Below are 18,824 nucleotides of genomic sequence, written 5' to 3'. Positions count from 1 at the left end.
CCAATCGAACCAACCAATCGTTTCCTCTTAAGCATTCTCTTAATAAGTGAATTCCCTCCATTTTGAAATGATGATATACTACAAAGGTATTTAACGTTTTTAGGTTTATGACTGGCCTGTACTGATTGTTTTTCTTTTTTACCAAAAACAGATTGCTTAGGTAATAATCTTGTGGTTGAGAAACTGGAAGAATTGCTTTTTTGGAAAAGAGAGAAGAAATTTCTTTCTTGACCAAAAGAGAGTCTTCTTGAGAGAACTGAATTGGATGGGGAAGACAGACTTGAATTGGGGGAGATATGAATTCTATGAGAATACCTGACACAGCTTGTAAGACCCAAGGATCTGAAGTAATTGAGGCCCAATTTTGAGTAAACAGGGCGAGTCTGCCTCCAATTTTTTCTAGGAAAGAAAGGACATGGGGAGGAAATAAAGAACTTACCTGGAGCTTGTCTAGCTCTGGCTCTGGTCCTAAAACCTCTCTGAATCCAGGGGCGACCTCTTGTCGGGAAAAAGGAGGAAGTAGATGGTTCAGAATAACCTCTTTGGAATTGTGTTTGAAACTGGTGTTGGTACTGTAATTGTTGGGGGTAGTAATGAGACCTGGATAAGAAGGATTGGCGGCCGGGAAAGCGGCCTCTGCCTCTCCCGGCCCTGTCAGAAAAACCCTGGTTAGGGTAGAAAATTTTCTTTACGGATGTCTTTACTTTGTTTAAATTAGAGAAAGTATTGACGTATTGGCTTAGGTCTTTTAAGTATGAGTCTCCAAACAAAAGACCCTTGTTGTCTGAAGCGATATTGCTTGAGGAAAAATCGGAAATTTTTGGATCTATTTTCCTCAAGATGTTGCGTCTTCTTTCTCCAGACATTGCACAATTTGTATTCCCAATAAAACAAAGAAGTCTTTGTACCCATTCCCTGACCACATAGGAATCCAAAGGGCAATTTTCGGCTACGCCTTGTTCAGATAATTCGAATAATTTAGTGAGGGGACTAACCGAATCTAAAAGTTTGTCTTGGCAAATTTTCCAGGATCTATCTACTCCTTTTTTCAGTTTATATCCTGGGGAAGCAATAAATTTTAAAATTTTGGGGTCAACTTCAGGTGTGATGGAAGCATTCTTTGGTAACAGGGGACGAGGACATTCAGCCTTCATTTTGTTACGGGTTTGCTTTTTTAGGGGTTTACGTAATTGATGGTCAATGAATTTAGCTAAATCAAGGGGGGGACACCACTCGGCGGACCGGGGATGGTGTAAGTCGTCTGGTTTAAACCTAGGGTTACCCAAACAATCTAAAAAGTCCTCTTCGTCCTCGCTGTATTCATAAGATTTTTTGGCTTTCTTTTTCGTTTTTTTAGCGGCCGGGGAGCCATCGGAATTATCCGATTCATTGAAATTGTCTGAGTTAATATCAGTGTATTCGTCACCATCTGAATCTTCAGATTCTGAAGATGGATTATCAGAAATATTTTTTGACTTAAATTTTAATTTTTTGCATACATGAGTATCCCCTGTTTGGTTACTCTCAGGGTGCAGGGTTCTACTAACAGCGGTTTTTCTTCCTTTGCTGTGAGGAATATTAGGCTCAGCTAAAAGTTGGCGAGACTTTTCAATACGTTTTTTGCTTGCTTTATAGGCAATAGATGGGTTCTTTCTTTTTAAAGATATTTTTCTTTGTTTCTCTCCCATCAAAGAGGTAATTTTGTTAAATAAATTATCCATAGAGGAATCTATCATAGATTGTACAGTATGTAAGGTCAAGGGAGGTGATTTAGATTGGGTTTCAGACATTGCTTATAATGTTTTAGCAAAAAACAATGTGAGGAAAAATTAAATATTAAATTGATTCAATAAAAAATCTCCCTTATAGGAAAAACTATATAAATAACTTAATATATATTATTTAAAAGAGTCTGTCTAAACAGTCTATTGAAAAATATATATAGTTGAGGTAAAAAATTTTTGTCTTAATAACCTAAACTAAAACGTTTGACAACAGGTTTCGAAGGAAAATATGTAATGTGTAAATATGCCAGAAGATGGCAACATAGGCTGTAATAAAACACTTTGTAATTATAATATCAGGACCGAGTGAAACAGAGACAAAGTTACCACTCGGTTAGTAAGTGAGGTACAGCTGACTGAGGGAAGAGCTAACGCGTCAGCGGTAATGGGCGGGAAGGGGACAGCCCACAAAATGGCGGACGCACTGCAGGAGAACAAACCATGCAGGAGGGGGGAAAATCGTAACAGAAAGTAACAGGAAAACGGAACGATATAAAACGAATGAAAGGTGTCAGAAGGTACTAATACATAAATATAAGGTAGAAAAAGACAAGTTGAAAAAACGTTATAGAAAAAACGGAAAATAGAAACATTGGGATTAGAACAAAAAGGTTGATATAGCAACAAGAAAGATTAAAAAGTTAACAGAAACAAGGCTAAAGTAAGATAATATATATATATATATATAAATACAATAATAATAATAAAACGTTTTTATTTTTTAGACTGCACTACTTATCTGAGTGAGCAGCAAAAAGAAAGAGGAAGAATGTTAATTGGGTGCTCTGTTTATAGGCTATTCTCTGTGCTGATTGGCTGTTTTTTTCTCACTATAATAAGCTTATGTTATCTTCTTATTATGTGTATGTTATTTATCTTATATATGTTTGTTCTTTAAAAGGCTGCATTGAGTAGTAAAGAAAGAGTAATGCATAAAAATAGGAGTCTCTGGTTTTGTAATAAAATCATAACCACCACAAAAAAGGGTGGGCCTCATGGACTCTTGCTAATATGAAAGAAATTAATTTATCAGGTAAGTTCTTACATAAATTATGTTTTCTTTCATGTAATTAGCAAGAGTCCATGAGCTAGTGACGTATGGGATAATGACTACCCAAGATGTGGATCTTCCACGCAAGAGTCACTAGAGAGGGAGGGATAAAATAAAGACAGCCAATTCCGCTGAAAAAAATCCACACCCAAAACAAAGTTTAAATCTTATAATGAAAAAAACTGAAATTATAAGCAGAAGAATCAAACTGAAACAGCTGCCTGAAGTACTTTTCTACCAAAAACTGCTTCAGAAGAAGAAAACACATCAAAATGGTAGAATTTAGTAAAAGTATGCAAAGAAGACCAAGTGGCTGCTTTGCAAATCTGATCAACCGAAGCTTCATTCCTAAACGCCCAGGAAGTAGAAACTGACCTAGTAGAATGAGCTGTAATCCTTTGAGGGGGAGTTTTACCCGACTCAACATAAGCATGATGAATCAAAGATTTTAACCAAGATGCCAAAGAAATGGCAGAAGCCTTCTGACCTTTCCTAGAACCGGAAAAGATAACAAATAGACTAGAAGTCTTTCGGAAATCCTTAGTAGCTTCAACATAATATTTCAAAGCTCTAACTATATCCAAAGAATGCAATGACTTTTCCTTAGAATTCTTCGGATTAGGACACAATGAAGGAACCACAATTTCTCTACTAATGTTGTTAGAATTCACAACCTTAGGTAAAAATTTAAAAGAAGTTCGCAACACCGCCTTATCCTGATGAAAAATCAGAAAAGGAGACTCACAAGAAAGAGCAGATAATTCAGAAACTCTTCTAGCCGAAGAGATGGCCAAAAGAAACAAAACTTTCCAAGAAAGTAATTTAATGTCCAGCGAATGCATAGGTTCAAACAGAGGAGCTTGAAGAGCCCCCAGAACCAAATTCAAACTCCACGGAGGAGAGATTGACTTAATGACAGGTTTTATACGAACCAAAGCTTGTACAAAACAGTGAATATCAGGAAGACTAGCAATCTTTCTGTGAAAAAGAACAGAAAGAGCAGAGATTTGTCCTTTCAAAGAACTTGCAGACAAACCTTTATCCAAACCATCCTGAAGAAACTGTAAAATTCTAGGAATTCTAAAAGAATGCCAAGAAAAATGATGAGAAAAACACCAAGAAATGTAAATCTTCCAGACTCGATAATATATCTTCCTAGATACAGATTTACGAGCCTGTAACATAGTATTAATCACAGAGTCAGAGAAACCTCTATGACGGAGAATCAAGCATTCAATCTCCATACCTTCAAATTTAAGGATTTGAGATCCTAATGGAAAAAAGGACCTTGCGATAGAAGGTATGGTCTTAACGGAAGAGTCCACGGTTGGCAAGTGGCCATCCGGACAAGATCCGCATACCAAAACCTGTGAGGCCATGCTGGAGCCACCAGCAGAACAAACGAACACTCCTTTAGAATCTTGGAAATCACTCTTGGAAGAAGAACTAGAGGCGGAAAGATATAGGCAGGATGATACTTCCAAGGAAGTGACAATGCATCCACTGCCTCCGCTTGAGGATCCCTGGATCTGGACAGATACCTGGGAAGCTTCTTGTTTAGATGAGAAGCCATCAGATCTATTTCTGGAAGTCCCCACATTTGAACAATCTGAAGAAATACCTCTGGGTGAAGAGACCATTCGCCCGGATGTAACGTTTGGCGACTGAGATAATCCGCTTCCCAATTGTCTATACCTGGGATATGAACCGCAGAAATTAGACAGGAGCTGGATTCCACCCATACCAGTATTCGAGATACTTCTTTCATATCCAGAGGACTGTGAGTCCCTCCTTGATGATTGACATATGCCACAGTTGTGACATTGTCCGTCTGAAAACAAATGAACGACTCTCTCTTTAGAAGAGGCCATGACTGAAGAGCTCTGAAAATTGCACGGAGTTCCAAAATGTTGATTGGTAATCTCACCTCCTGAGATTCCCAAACCCCTTGTGCTGTCAGAGACCCCCAAACGGCTCCCCAACCTGTCAGACTTGCATCTGTTGAAATCACAGTCCAGGTCGGAAGAACAAAAGAAGCCCCCTGAACTAAACGATGGTGGTCTGTCCACCACGACAGAGATTGTCGTACAATCGGTTTTAAAGATATTAGTTGAGATATCTTTGTATAATCCCTGCACCACTGGTTCAGCATACAGAGCTGAAGAGGTAGCATGTGAAAACGAGCAAAGGGGATCACGTCCGATGCAGCAGTCATAAGACCTAGAATTTCCATGCATAAGGCTACTGAAGGGAATGATTGAGACTGAAGGTTTCGACAAGCTGAAACCAATTTTAGACGTCTCTTGTCTGTCAGAGACAGAGTCATGGACACTGAATCTATCTGGAAACCTAAAAAGGTTACCCTTGTCTGAGGAATCAATGAACTTTTTGGTAAATTGATCCTCCAACCATGTTCTCGAAGAAACAATACAAGTTGATTCGTATGAGATTCTGCTAAATGTGAAGACTGAGCAAGTACCAAGATATCGTCCAAATAAGGAAATACCACAATACCCTGTTCTCTGATTACAGAGAGAAGGGCACCGAGAACCTTTGTAAAAATCCTTGGAGCTGTTGCTAGGCCAAACGGCAGAGCCACAAACTGGTAATGCTTGTCTAGGAAAGAGAATCTCAGAAACTGATAGTGATCTGGATGAATCGGAATATGCAGATATGCATCCTGTAAATCTATTGTGGACATATAATGCCCTTGCTGAACAAAAGGCAGAATAGTCCTTATAGTTACCATCTTGAATGTTGGTATCCTTACATAATGATTCAATATTTTTAAATCCAGAACTGGTCTGAAGGAATTCTCCTTCTTTGGAACAATGAAAAGATTTGAGTAAAACCCCAGCCCCTGTTCCAGAACTGGAACTGGCATAATTACTCCAGCCAACTCTAGGTCTGAAACACATTTCAGAAATGCTTGAGCCTTCACTGGATTTACTGGGACACGGGAAAGAAAAAATCTTCTTGCAGGAGGCCTTATCTTGAAGCCTATTCTGTACCCTTGTGAAACAATGTTCTGAATCCAAAGATTGTGAATCGAATTGATCCAAATTTCTTTGAAAAATCGTAATCTGCCCCCTACCAGCTGAGCTGGAATGAGGGCCGCACCTTCATGTTGACTTGGGAGCTGGCTTTGGCTTTCTAAAAGGCTTGGATTTATTCCAGACTGGAGATGGTTTCCAAACTGATACTGCTCCTGTAGGGGAAGGATCAGGCTTTTGTTCCTTATTGTGACGAAAGGAACGAAAACGATTAGTAGACCTAAATTTACCTTTATATTTTTTATCCTGTGGTAAAAAAGTTCCTTTCCCTCCAGTAACAGTTGAAATAATAGAATCCAACTGTGAACCAAATAATTTATTACCCTGGAAAGAAAGGGAAAGCAAAGTTGACTTAGAAGACATATCAGCATTCCAAGTTTTAAGCCATAAAGCTCTTCTAGCTAAAATAGCTAGAGACATATACCTGACATCAACCCTGATGATATCAAAGATGGCATCACAAATAAAATTATTAGCATGTTGAAGAAGATTAACAATGCTATGAGAATTATGATCTGATACTTGTTGCGCTAAAGCTTCCAACCAAAAAGTTGAAGCTGCAGCAACATCCGCTAAAGATATAGCAGGTCTAAGAAGATTACCTGAACATAAGTAAGCTTTTCTTAGAAAGGATTCCATTTTCCTATCTAAAGGATGCTTAAAGGAAGTACTATCTGCCATAGGAATAGTAGTACGTTTAGCAAGAGTAGAGATAGCCCCATCAACCTTAGGGATTTTGTCCCAAAACTCTAATCTGTCATCTGGCACAGGATATAATTGCTTAAAACGTTTAGAAGGAGTGAATGAATTACCCAAATTATTACATTCCCTGGAAATTACTTCAGAAATAGCATCAGGAACAGGAAAAACTTCTGGAATAACTACAGGAGATTTAAAAACCTTATTTAAACGTTTAGATTTAGTATCAAGAGGACCAGATTCCTCTATCTCTAATGCAATTAAGACTTCTTTAAGTAAAGAACGAATAAATTCCATTTTGAATAAATATGAAGATTTATCAGCATCAACCTCTAAAACTGAATCCTCTGAACCAGAGGAAACATTATCGGAATCAGAATGATGATGTTCATTTAAAAATTCATCTGAAAAATGAGAAGTTTTAAAAGACCTTTTCCGTTTACTAGAAGGAGGAATAACAGACATAGCCTTCTTAATGGATTTAGAAACAAAATCTCTTATGTTAACAGGAACACTCTGAGTATTAGATGTTGATGGAACAACAACAGGTAATGAAACATTACTAAAGGAAATATTATGTGCATTAACAAGTTTGTCATGACATTCGTTACAAACAACAGCTGGAGGAACAGATACCACAAGTTTACAGCAAATACACTTAACTTTGGTAGATCCAACATCAGGCAGCGATTTTCCAGAAGTATCTTCTGATTCAGCGTCCAACTGAGACATCTTGCAATATGTAATAGAAAAAACAACATATAAAGCAAAATTGATCAAATTCCTTAAATGACAGTTTCAGGAATGGGAAAAAATGCCAGTGAACAAGCTTCTAGCAACCAGAAGCAAATAAACAATAAGACTTAAATAATGTGGAGACAATAATGACGCCCATATTTTTTGGCGCCTAAATGCTTTTAGCACCAAAAATGACGCCACATCCGGTAACGCCGACACTTTTGGCGCAAAAAACGTCAAAAATGACGCAACTTCCGGTGACAAGAATGACGCCGGAAATAACAAATAATTTTTTGCGCCAAAAAAAAAAAATAAACTGAAGCATTTTCAGCCCCCGCGAGCCTAACAGCCCACAGGAAAAAAAGTCCAATTTTTAAGGTAAGAAAAAAATTGATTATTCAAATGCATTATCCCATATAATGAAACGGACTGTCTGAAATAAGGAATGTTGAACATCCTGAATCAAGGCAAATAAATGTTTAAACACAATTATTTAGAACTTTATATAAAAAGTGCCCAACCATAGCTTAGAGTGTCACAAAAATAAGACTTACTTACCCCAGGACACTCATCTACATGTAGTAGAAAGCCAAACCAGTACTGAAACGAGAATCAGTAGAGGTAATGGTATATAAGAGTATATCGTCGATCTGAAAAGGGAGGTAAGAGATGAATCTCTACGACCGATAACAGAGAACCTATGAAATAGACCCCGTAGAAGGAGATCATTGAATTCAAATAGGCAATACTCTCTTCACATCCCTCTGACATTCACTGCACGCTATGAGGAAAACCGGGCTCCAACCTGCTGCGGAGCGCATATCAACGTAGAATCTAGCACAAACTTACTTCACCACCTCCACAGGAGGCAAAGTTTGTAAAACTGATTTGTGGGTGTGGTGAGGGGTGTATTTATAGGCATTTTGAGGTTTGGGAAACTTTGCCCCTCCTGGTAGGAATGTATATCCCATACGTCACTAGCTCATGGACTCTTGCTAATTACATGAAAGAAATAAAGGTCTGATGATCAAGCACTTACCACCACGGAGAGAAATTACTAGAGAAGTGCATTAGTTTTCATACAAATGCACATTTATGACGAAAATCAGATATTTGTTTTAACAAAATGAATATCCAAATGAATGCACCAAAGAAAATGAAAGAAAATGACAAAAATACTGCTGGAAATCTTGAGTAATGATTTCTTTCTTAAGGGATTAATACTTACCCAACGCCCTCTGGAGAGGTCGCTAACCGGATCCTCTTCTTGCCAGAGCCTCGGCTGCGCTAACAGGAGGATTAGCACGCTCGGTTCTTTTTTTCTTTCATGATTCAGATAGAACAGCAATTTTAAGTAACTTTCTAATTTACTCCTATTAGCAATATTTCTTTGTTCTCTAGGTATCTTTTTATTTGAAAAAGCAGAAATATAAGCTTCTGAGCGAGCCCATTTTAGTTTCATCACCTGGATAGTGCTTGCTAATTGGTGGCTACATTTAGCGCTACCCAGGTGCTGATTAAAATATGGGCCGGCTACAGGTGCACTTTTTACCTGACGCTTTGAACGTGTACATTAGTGTTAACAAAAACAAATGTAAAGGTTTATAAATGTTTAACTGAAATTCAGTATTTGTTTTGTATATTCGGGAAAACTCATTTCCCCATTTATTCAGTATGAAAATTTCGGATGAAACTAAAATTTCTTGGCTGTACAAGTTTAGAAATTACACAGAATGTTTGAGGTTATTTTTTGAGCTTTATATTAAACTGGCAGGAAAGTAACTACGTCACTGCTTGTTAATTTATTGCTCACAGTCTTATAAAAAGTTAGTTCTGTGATTCTGTGGAAGGGGGGGCAAAGAGCTGCGGGTGAGCCACAACTGTCTCTGACACCATGCAGGGAGAGAGAGATGCAGACAACGTTTGGTTCAGTGTTTTTGGGCATCATCACAATCTTAAACCTGGTTCTGTTGAGATGAGACTAAGCTGAACATCTTCTACAGTGTCACCTGATTAGACGGTATTCCTCCTGTGTGTTATGACTGTTATCTTCTTCCCTGCCAGTGTATATCTTTAGCAACTAACAAGTCATTAAGGGGATACTCAACCCACATTTTGTCTTTCATGATTTCAGATACAGCAGCAATTTTAAGCAACTTTCTAATTGTTAAATGTAGCCACCAAAAAGCAAGCGCTATCCAGGGTTCTGAACCTAAAATGGCTCCTAAGCTTTAAATTCCTGCTTTTTACATAAAGAAAGCGAGAAAAGAAAGAAAAAATGATAATAGTAGTAAATTAGAAAGTTGCTAAAAATTGCATGTTCTATCTGAATAATTTATGAAAAAATTTGGGTTTATTATCCCTTTAACAATCAAAGCTAATTATTGCCTAATGTATTACTATTGCTTTGTTTAGCATAAGTTATGTTATTTCACACATTTCCTGTGAACTCTCTTTATTCAGTACTAATAGTTACCTTAGCGCTCTCCCTGGTGCAAACACTGTGTCCTTAAATCTTTTAGTGTCTGCATACATTTATTTATTGTGTTTTTTATACAGAATACACTTTGCCAAGAACATACAAAATGCAAAACCATCCTAAAAACATCCTTTATTTTAAAGTCCGGTTAACATGGTTTAGCTAAATCAACTTTAATAAGATATATGTATATTTAGGGTAAGCATATTGGATCAGACACAGCCTGGGCAGCACATCCAACAGGTCAGACAAAAACGTGACATCATCACACAGGAATAGCCAATCTCAGCTTCTCTAAAATTACCTGGCGAGAAGAAATATAAAACAGCCAATCTTTGTTTTTTTTTAAATAAATATGTCATGGGACATATTAGGGGCTCATAACAGGTCTTTGTTCATTTTGTAGTGTATATTATCATGACTGTGTAGAAAAAAGGACTACAACATCCAGAATGCATTGCTGCAGTCATGCACACCTGGCCAGTTGAATGAGACCAGAAGGGACTAAATGATTCGTGCAGAATATTTGCAGGTAGATAAATTCAGCCTTGATGCTACATTACAGGAGCAATATAAAAATCTAGTTTAATTTCTAGACAGACATTTGTATTTAAGTAAAAGTACATTATCTGTTAATTATAACTCTTTCTTTAGGTAAACAGGTAACTAGAAGCACCTCCCATAGTCAGCTACCTGACTTGTATACTGATACAATTTCGCACCCCCTACTTTAAAACTGTGCTGGGGAACTTATAAATTCTTCTTAAAGGTACATGGTGGACAATTATTTAATAAAACTTTATTTGAATTGGTGCCTTTTCAATAAACGAAGTAATTTTTTTTTTTTTAGATATGAGAGTTGAAGGCAAACCCATCCAAAAACTAATTCTGAATTTAAACTGGTAACTATTGCATCCAGGATAGCTGAGCTGAGAGAGCCTGAGTGTCTGATCAATTCATTATTTCTTCTATGCATAAACGTACTACTGTACATATTTTTCACCCACATTCTATGAAAATTTGCACTGTGACTATATTTGCTGTGTAACACCAGCCCAGCGTAACTCCTCAGAGACATATGAATCCCCGGGGGGAGGGGTGGTACTTTAACTGTAGCAATCATTCCTGTTTTGGGCAACTTTAGGAGTTTCATGTATGTAAATTAAAATAATTTTAAAGCGACACAAAAGTCAAATTTAAACTTTCATGGTTCAGACAATTTAAAGAGAATTTTCAATTTGCTATAATCAAATTTACTTTGCTTGGTATAGCTTGTTAAACTCCACTCCTTTCCATGAGAGCATACTGAGGTAGGCTCAGGAGAGTGCTTTTAACAGTATTATACATGCAGTATAGAAGATATGCACTCACTTGAGCCTGAGTGTGCTCTCATGGATAGGATTTAAAGGAACATTTTTGTCTTTTATGATTCAGATAGAGCATGCAAGTTTTAAATGAGTTTCCAAAATAGAATAATAGAACTAAACTGGAAAAAAATTGTTTTCTCTATCTAAATTATGAAAGAAAATGTTTGGGCTTCGTGTCCCTTTAATTATTGATGAAAGATGGCAAGAGAAAGTACTAGGAAGTTATTTCTTTAAATTCTACTCTGTATCTGAGTCACAACAATTTGATGTTAAAGGGACACTGAACCCAGATTTTTTTCTTTGGTGATTCATATAGAGCATGCGATTTTAAGCAACTTTCTAATTTACTCCTATTATCAATTTTTCTTTGTTCTCTTGCTATCTTTATTTGAAAAAGGCATCTAAGCTAAGAAGCCAGCCAATTGTTGGTTCAGACCTTGTACAGCACTTTCTATTGGTGCTGTCTAATCAGCAAGGACAACCCAGGTTGTTCACCAAAAATGGGCCGGCATCTAAACTTACATTCTTGCTTTTCAAATAAAAATACCAAGAGAATGAAGATAATTTGATAATAGGAGTAAATTAGAAAGTTGCTTAAAATTGCATGCTCTATCTGAATCATGAAAGAAAAAAATTGGGTTCAGTGTCCCTTTAAGCTCCTTTGAACACCTTACTGACTTACTACAAAGCACTGTGCCCTGTGAATGAAAGACACTTGTGTCCCTTAAAGGGGCTGTAGACACCATGAGACTTTAATATGAAAAGTTTAGTTATGTGTATTGAAACAACTTTGCAATATACTTTCATTATTTTTGTGCCCCTTTTCATTTAATTAAGCTCTGAAAACAGTAGATTTTCTCATACTCAAAACTGAAAATGAACCCTGCTGACTTCTCATGGCTAACCGTTCGCTAATCTGCTTTAACCGATAACAGCTGAAAACAATTCCCTTTATACTAACATGACGATGTGCCTAGCCTTGTCCGGTGCATACTCAAGTCTAGATGGGCTCCACCAAATGAAGTAGTGGCTGGAGCTTGACTATGAAAAATAATTGCAACAAACAAGACGTTAATTTGTCTCTTTTTAAAGGGACATGAAACCCAATTTTTCTTTCTTTCATGATTCAGATAGAGCATACAATTTTAAACAACTTTCCAATTTAGTTATTATCTAACTTGCTTAGTTCTCTTGGTATAATTTGCTGAAAAGCACACCTAGGTAGGCTCAGAAGCTAGCTGCTGATTGGTGGCTGCACATATGCATATTGTCATTGGCTTACTGATATGCCATAAAACATGTTGAGATCTGTGCATATCCTAAAAGGGCTAATTAAGTAAAAATAGTTTGCATACATTTTTTTTACAAAAATTGCTGGCTAGTATTTTAAAATAATTTTCAAAAATAAACAAAATTAGTTACATAGCCATGCTGTCTGGAGTAGTCTGATCCACCCCCCTTATCAGTGTTTAGCATCAGAAACACAGGCATTGTATTTCAACTGAGTTCACAGCAGCTTATTTGCTTCTAGGCAGCTCCAGCAGATAAAGAGTGTTATAGTCTTGCATTCTACCAAATCAAAGGTGGATATAGATACAGCCATAGAAGGAAATGTGTGGGAGGAGTTAGAGCTGTATAATTCCGAAACTTAAAAGAAAGGGTTAATGGCGAGGCACTGCAGTATAAATTTGCAGGTAAAGTAATTAAAGTACATATTATTATATTTTGTCTCTATCCCAACTTGTTTTATGTCCCTTTTAAAGGGACACTGTACCCAAATTTTTTCTTTCGTGATTCAGATAGAGCATAACATTTTAAGCAACTTTCTAATTTACTCCTATTATCAAATGTTCTTTATTCTCTTGGTATCTTTATTTGAAATGCAAAAATGTAAGTTTAGATGCCGGCCCATTTTTGGTGAACAACCTGGGTTGTCTTTGCTGATTGGTGGATAAATTCATCCACCAATTAAAAAGTTCTGTCCAGAGTTCTGAATGAAGAAAAAAGCTTAGATGCCTTCTTTCTCAAATAAAGATAGCAAGAGAACGAAGAACATTTGATAATAGGAGTAAATTAGAAAGTTGCTTAAAATGTTATGCTCTATCTGAATCACAAAAGAAAAAAATTGGGTACAGTGTCCCTTTAAGCTTTCTCCCAGTAGTGCATTGCTGCTCCTTCAATAAAGGATATAAAGAGAATGAAGCACAATTGATAATAGAAGTAAATTGAAAAGGTGTTTAAACATGTATGTTCTTTCTGAATCATAAAGGAAACATTTTGGGTTTCACGTCCCTTTAAAGAAGAAAGTTTTGTAGCTGTAGGAATGCCGGCACATGCTGTTTGGTGACTGTGGCTGTCTACATGGTACCCAGATGATAGAGTTTTGTGTTCCGCTGTCCTTTCACAGCCCTTACTTGATTATATTTTTCTAATATTCTCTATTTCTTGAATGATTTACACTGGGTGTTGACAAATGTCTGTGCCTCAATAACACATTAGAGACCTCTTGTCTACACGGCGCAAGATGCAAAAAACATTTTGAGATTCTTTCCTGGAAAATGCTGAGAGTGAAAAGGGTAATCCCTACATAAATGGAACCCCCACCAATAATGTCAGCTGTCTTAATACACTTCAAAAGAATCGGAACACTAAAGGTGCAATGTCTTACTCAAGCTAGTCATTTCCCTATGTTTAATGTGTGGTAGAAATTAGTACTGTATAATTATTTATAGTACTTGAGTACACACTGTAGATAATTTGGTTGTAAAATAATAATAGCATCAATTGGGCAATAATTTAACTCTAGGGGTCTCTGATATAAAAATGTACCTAAACAATACAGTCTGAATAATTTGAATCAGCTTCATAAAAATATATTGAAAAAAAACCTGATAAATCTTTAACCATTTAAGGACACAGCTTTCAGTTTGCTCAATTGTTTTATGACAGAAAAATTCCGTCATATGTCCTTAAGAGGTTAAAGAAGTAGAAGTGACTGCCAAAGCTGCTCATTTCAAATTCATAGGGGTCAATTTATCAACCCCTAGCGCTCGTGTGCAATGCTGAATTCCGCCAGAGGCAAGCTGCGGTAGACAGAGGCGCGTATGTGCGCCCCTGTCCACCACAGCTTGATAAATCGACCCTATAGTGTTATTGTATTGTCTTTTTATTGTTTATTTGTCAATGATTAAAACAGAATTTATGCTTACCTGATAAATTACTTTCTCCAACGGTGTGTCCGGTCCACGGCGTCATCCTTACTTGTGGGAATATCTCTTCCCCAACAGGAAATGGCAAAGAGTCCCAGCAAAAGCTGTCCATATAGTCCCTCCTAGGCTCCGCCCACCCCAGTCATTCGACCGACGGACAGGAGGAAAAAAAACAGGAGAAACCATAGGGTGCCGTGGTGACTGTAGTTAGAGAAAATAATTCATCAAACCCGATTAAAAAACCAGGGCGGGCCGTGGACCGGACACACCGTTGGAGAAAGTAATTTATCAGGTAAGCATAAATTCTGTTTTCTCCAACGGCTTGCAAAACCTTTCTCCCAAAAATAGCCTCCGAAGAAGCAAAAGTATCAAATTTGTAAAATTTGGCAAAAGTGTGCAGTGAAGACCAAGTCGCTGCCTTACATATCTGATCAACAGAAGCCTCGTTCTTGAAGGCCCATGTGGAAGCCACAGCCCTAGTAGAGTGAGCTGTGATTCTTTCAGGAGGCTGCCGTCCGGCAGTCTCGTAAGCCAATCGGATGATGCTTTTAAGCCAAAAGGAAAGAGAGGTAGCAGTCGCTTTTTGACCTCTCCTTTTACCAGAATAGACGACAAACAGAGAAGATGTTTGTCTGAACTCTTTTGTAGCTTCTAAATAGAATTTTAGAGCACGGACTACGTCTAAATTGTGTAACAAACGTTCCTTCTTTGAAACTGGATTCGGACACAAAGAAGGTACAACTATCTCCTGGTTAATATTTTTGTTGGAAACAACCTTTGGAAGAAAACCAGGCTTAGTACGCAAAACAACCTTATCTGAATGAAACACCAGATAGGGCGGAGAACACTGCAGAGCAGATAACTCAGAAACTCTTCTAGCAGAAGAAATAGCAACCAAAAACAAAACTTTCCAAGATAACAACTTAATATCTATGGAATGTAAAGGTTCAAACGGAACCCCTTGGAGAACTGAAAGAACTAGATTTAAACTCCAGGGAGGAGTCAAAGGTCTGTAAACAGGCTTAATCCTAACCAGAGCCTGAACAAATGCTTGAACATCTGGCACAGCTGCCAGTTGTTTGTGTAACAAGACAGATAAAGCAGAAATCTGTCCCTTTAGAGAACTCGCTGATAATCCCTTTTTCAAACCCTCTTGTAGGAAGGAAAGGATCCTAGGAATTTTAATCTTACTCCATGAGAATCCCTTGGATTCACACCAACAGATATATCTTTTCCATATTTTATGGTAAATCTTTCTAGTTACAGGTTTTCTGGCTTGTACCAGAGTATCTATCACAGAATCCGAAAACCCACGCTTAGATAAAATCAAGCGTTCAATTTCCAAGCCGTCAGCTGGAGAGAGACTAGATTTGGATGTTCGAATGGACCCTGTACCAGAAGATCCTGTCTCAAAGGTAGCTTCCATGGTGGAACCGATGATATATTCACCAGGTCTGCATACCAAGTCCTGCGTGGCCATGCAGGAGCTATCAAGATCACCGAGGCCCTCTCCTGCTTGATCCTGGATACCAGCCTGGGAATGAGAGGAAAAGGTGGAAACACATAGGCTAGGTTGAAGGTCCAAGGCGCTACTAGTGCATCCACTAGAGCCGCCTTGGGATCCCTGGATCTGGACCCGTAGCAAGGAACCTTGAAGTTCTGACGAGACGCCATCAGATCCATGTCTGGAATGCCCCATAACTGAGTTAATTGGGCAAAGATCTCCCACTCCCCCGGATGAAATGTCTGACGACTCAGATAATCCACCTCCAGTTTTCCACTCCTGGGATGTGGATCGCAGATAGGTGGCAGGAGTGATCCTCCGCCCATTCTATTATTTTTGTCACTTCTCTCATCGCCAGGGAACTCCTTGTTCCCCCCTGATGATTGATATAAGCAACAGTCGTCATGTTGTCTGATTGGAATCTTATAAATCTGGCCTTTGCTAGTTGAGGGCAAGCCCTGAGAGCATTGAATATCGCTCTCAGTTCCAGAATGTTTATCGGGAGAAGAGACTCTTCCCGAGACCATAGTCCCTGAGCTTTCAGGGATTCCCAGACCGCGCCCCAGCCTGCTAGACTGGCGTCGGTCGTGACGATGACCCACTCTGGTCTGCGGAAGCTCATTCCCTGGGACAAGTGGTCCAGGGTTAGCCACCAACGGAGTGAGTCTCTGGTCTTCTGATCTACTTGAATCACTGGAGACAAGTCTGTATAGTCCCCATTCCACTGTTTCAGCATGCACAGTTGTAATGGTCTTAGATGAATTTGCGCAAAAGGAACTATGTCCATTGCTGCAACCATCAACCCTACCACTTCCATGCACTGAGCTACGGAAGGACGTGGAATAGAATGAAGAACTTGACAAGCGTTTAGAAGCTTTGACTTTCTGACTTCTGTCAAGAAAATCCTCATTTCTAAAGAATCTATTATTGTTCCCAACAAAGGAACTCTTGTCGACGGAGACAGGGAACTTTTTTCTATGTTCACCTTCCATCCGTGAGATCTGAGAAAGGCCAGAACGATGTCTGTGTGAGCCTTTGCCTTTGAGAGAGACGACGCTTGTATCAGAATGTCGTCCAAGTAAGGTACTACTGCAATGCCCCTTGGTCTTAGGACCGCTAGAAGGGACCAGAGTACCTTTGTGAAAATCCTTGGAGCAGTGGCTAACCCGAATGGGAGCGCCACAAACTGGTAATGTTTGTCCAGAAAGGCAAACCTTAGGAACTGATGATGATCCTTGTGGATAGGAATATGTAGATACGCATCCTTTAGATCCACGGTAGTCATAAATTGACCTTCCTGGATTGTAGGTAGAATCGTTCGAATGGTTTCCATTTTGAACGATGGAACCCTGAGAAATTGGTCTTTAAATCCAGAATTGGTCTGAAAGTTCCCTCTTTTTTGGGAACCACAAACAGATTTGAGTAAAATCCCATTCCCTGTTCCGCCGTTGGAACTGCGTGTATCACTCCCATTTTTAACAGGTCTTCTACACAATGTAAGAATGCCTGTCTCTTTATTTGGTTGAAGGATAAGTGAGACATGTGGAACCTTCCCCTTGGGGGTAGTTCCTTGAATTCCAGAAGATAACCCTGAGAAACTATTTCTAGTGCCCAGGGATCCTGAACATCTCTTGCCCAAGCCTGAGCAAAGAGAGAGAGTCTGCCCCCTACTAGATCCGGTCCCGGATCGGGGGCTACTCCTTCATGCTGTCTTGTTAGCAGCAGCAGGCTTCTTGGCCTGCTTACCCTTGTTCCAGCCTTGCATGGGTTTCCAGGCTGGTTTGGTTTGTGAAGCATTACCCTCTTGTTTAGAGGATGCGGAGTTGGAAGCCGGTCCGTTCCTGAAATTGCGAAAGGAACGAAAATTAGACTTATTCTTGGCTTTGAAAGGCCTATCTTGTGGGAGGGCGTGGCCCTTTCCCCCAGTGATGTCTGAGATAATCTCTTTCAATTCTGGTCCAAAGAGAGTTTTACCCTTGAAGGGGATATTAAGCAATTTTGTCTTGGAAGATACATCCGCTGACCAAGACTTTAGCCAAAGCGCTCTGCGCGCCACAATTGCAAACCCTGAATTTTTCGCCGCTAATCTAGCTAATTGCAAAGCGGCATCTAAAATAAAAGAATTAGCCAACTTGAGTGCGTGAACCCTGTCCATAACCTCCTCATACGGAGTCTCTCTACTGAGCAACTTTTCTAGTTCCTCGAACCAGAACCACGCTGCTGTAGTGACAGGAACAATGCACGAAATGGGTTGCAGGAGGTAACCTTGCTGTACAAAAATCTTTTTAAGCAAACCCTCCAATTTTTTATCCATAGGATCTTTGAAAGCACAATTATCCTCGATAGGGATAGTACTACGCTTGTTTAGAGTAGAAACTGCCCCCTCGACCTTAGGGACTGTCTGCCATAAGTCCTTTCTGGGGTCGACCATAGGAAATAATTTCTTAAATATAGGAGGGGGGACAAAAGGTATGCCGGGCTTCTCCCACTCATTCACTATGTCCGCCACCCGCTTGGGTATAGGAAAAGCGTCGGGGTGCACCGGAACCTCTAGGAACTTGTCCATTTTGCATAATTTTTCTGGAATGACCAGGTTGTCACAATCATCCAGAGTAGATAACACCTCCTTAAGCAGTGCGCGGAGATGCTCTAATTTAAATTTAAATGTCACAACATCAGGTTCAGCCTGTTGAGAAATTTTTCCTGAATCTGAAATTTCCCCATCTGACAAAACCTCCCTCATGGCCCCTTCAGATTGGTGTGAGGGTATGTCAGAACAGTTATCATCAGCGTCCTCTTGCTCTTCAGTGTTTAAAACAGAGCAATCGCGCTTTCTCTGATATGCAGGCATTTTGGATAAAATATTTGCTATGGAGTTATCCATTACTGCCGTCAATTGTTGCATAGTAATAAGCATTGGCGCGCTAGAAGTACTAGGGG

The sequence above is a fragment of the Bombina bombina genome, chromosome 7 (assembly GCF_027579735.1).
Source record: "Bombina bombina isolate aBomBom1 chromosome 7, aBomBom1.pri, whole genome shotgun sequence".
NCBI classification, from domain to species: domain Eukaryota; kingdom Metazoa; phylum Chordata; class Amphibia; order Anura; family Bombinatoridae; genus Bombina; species Bombina bombina.
The sequence above is the reverse complement of the archived record's forward strand: the minus strand, read 5'-3'. Positions refer to the sequence as shown.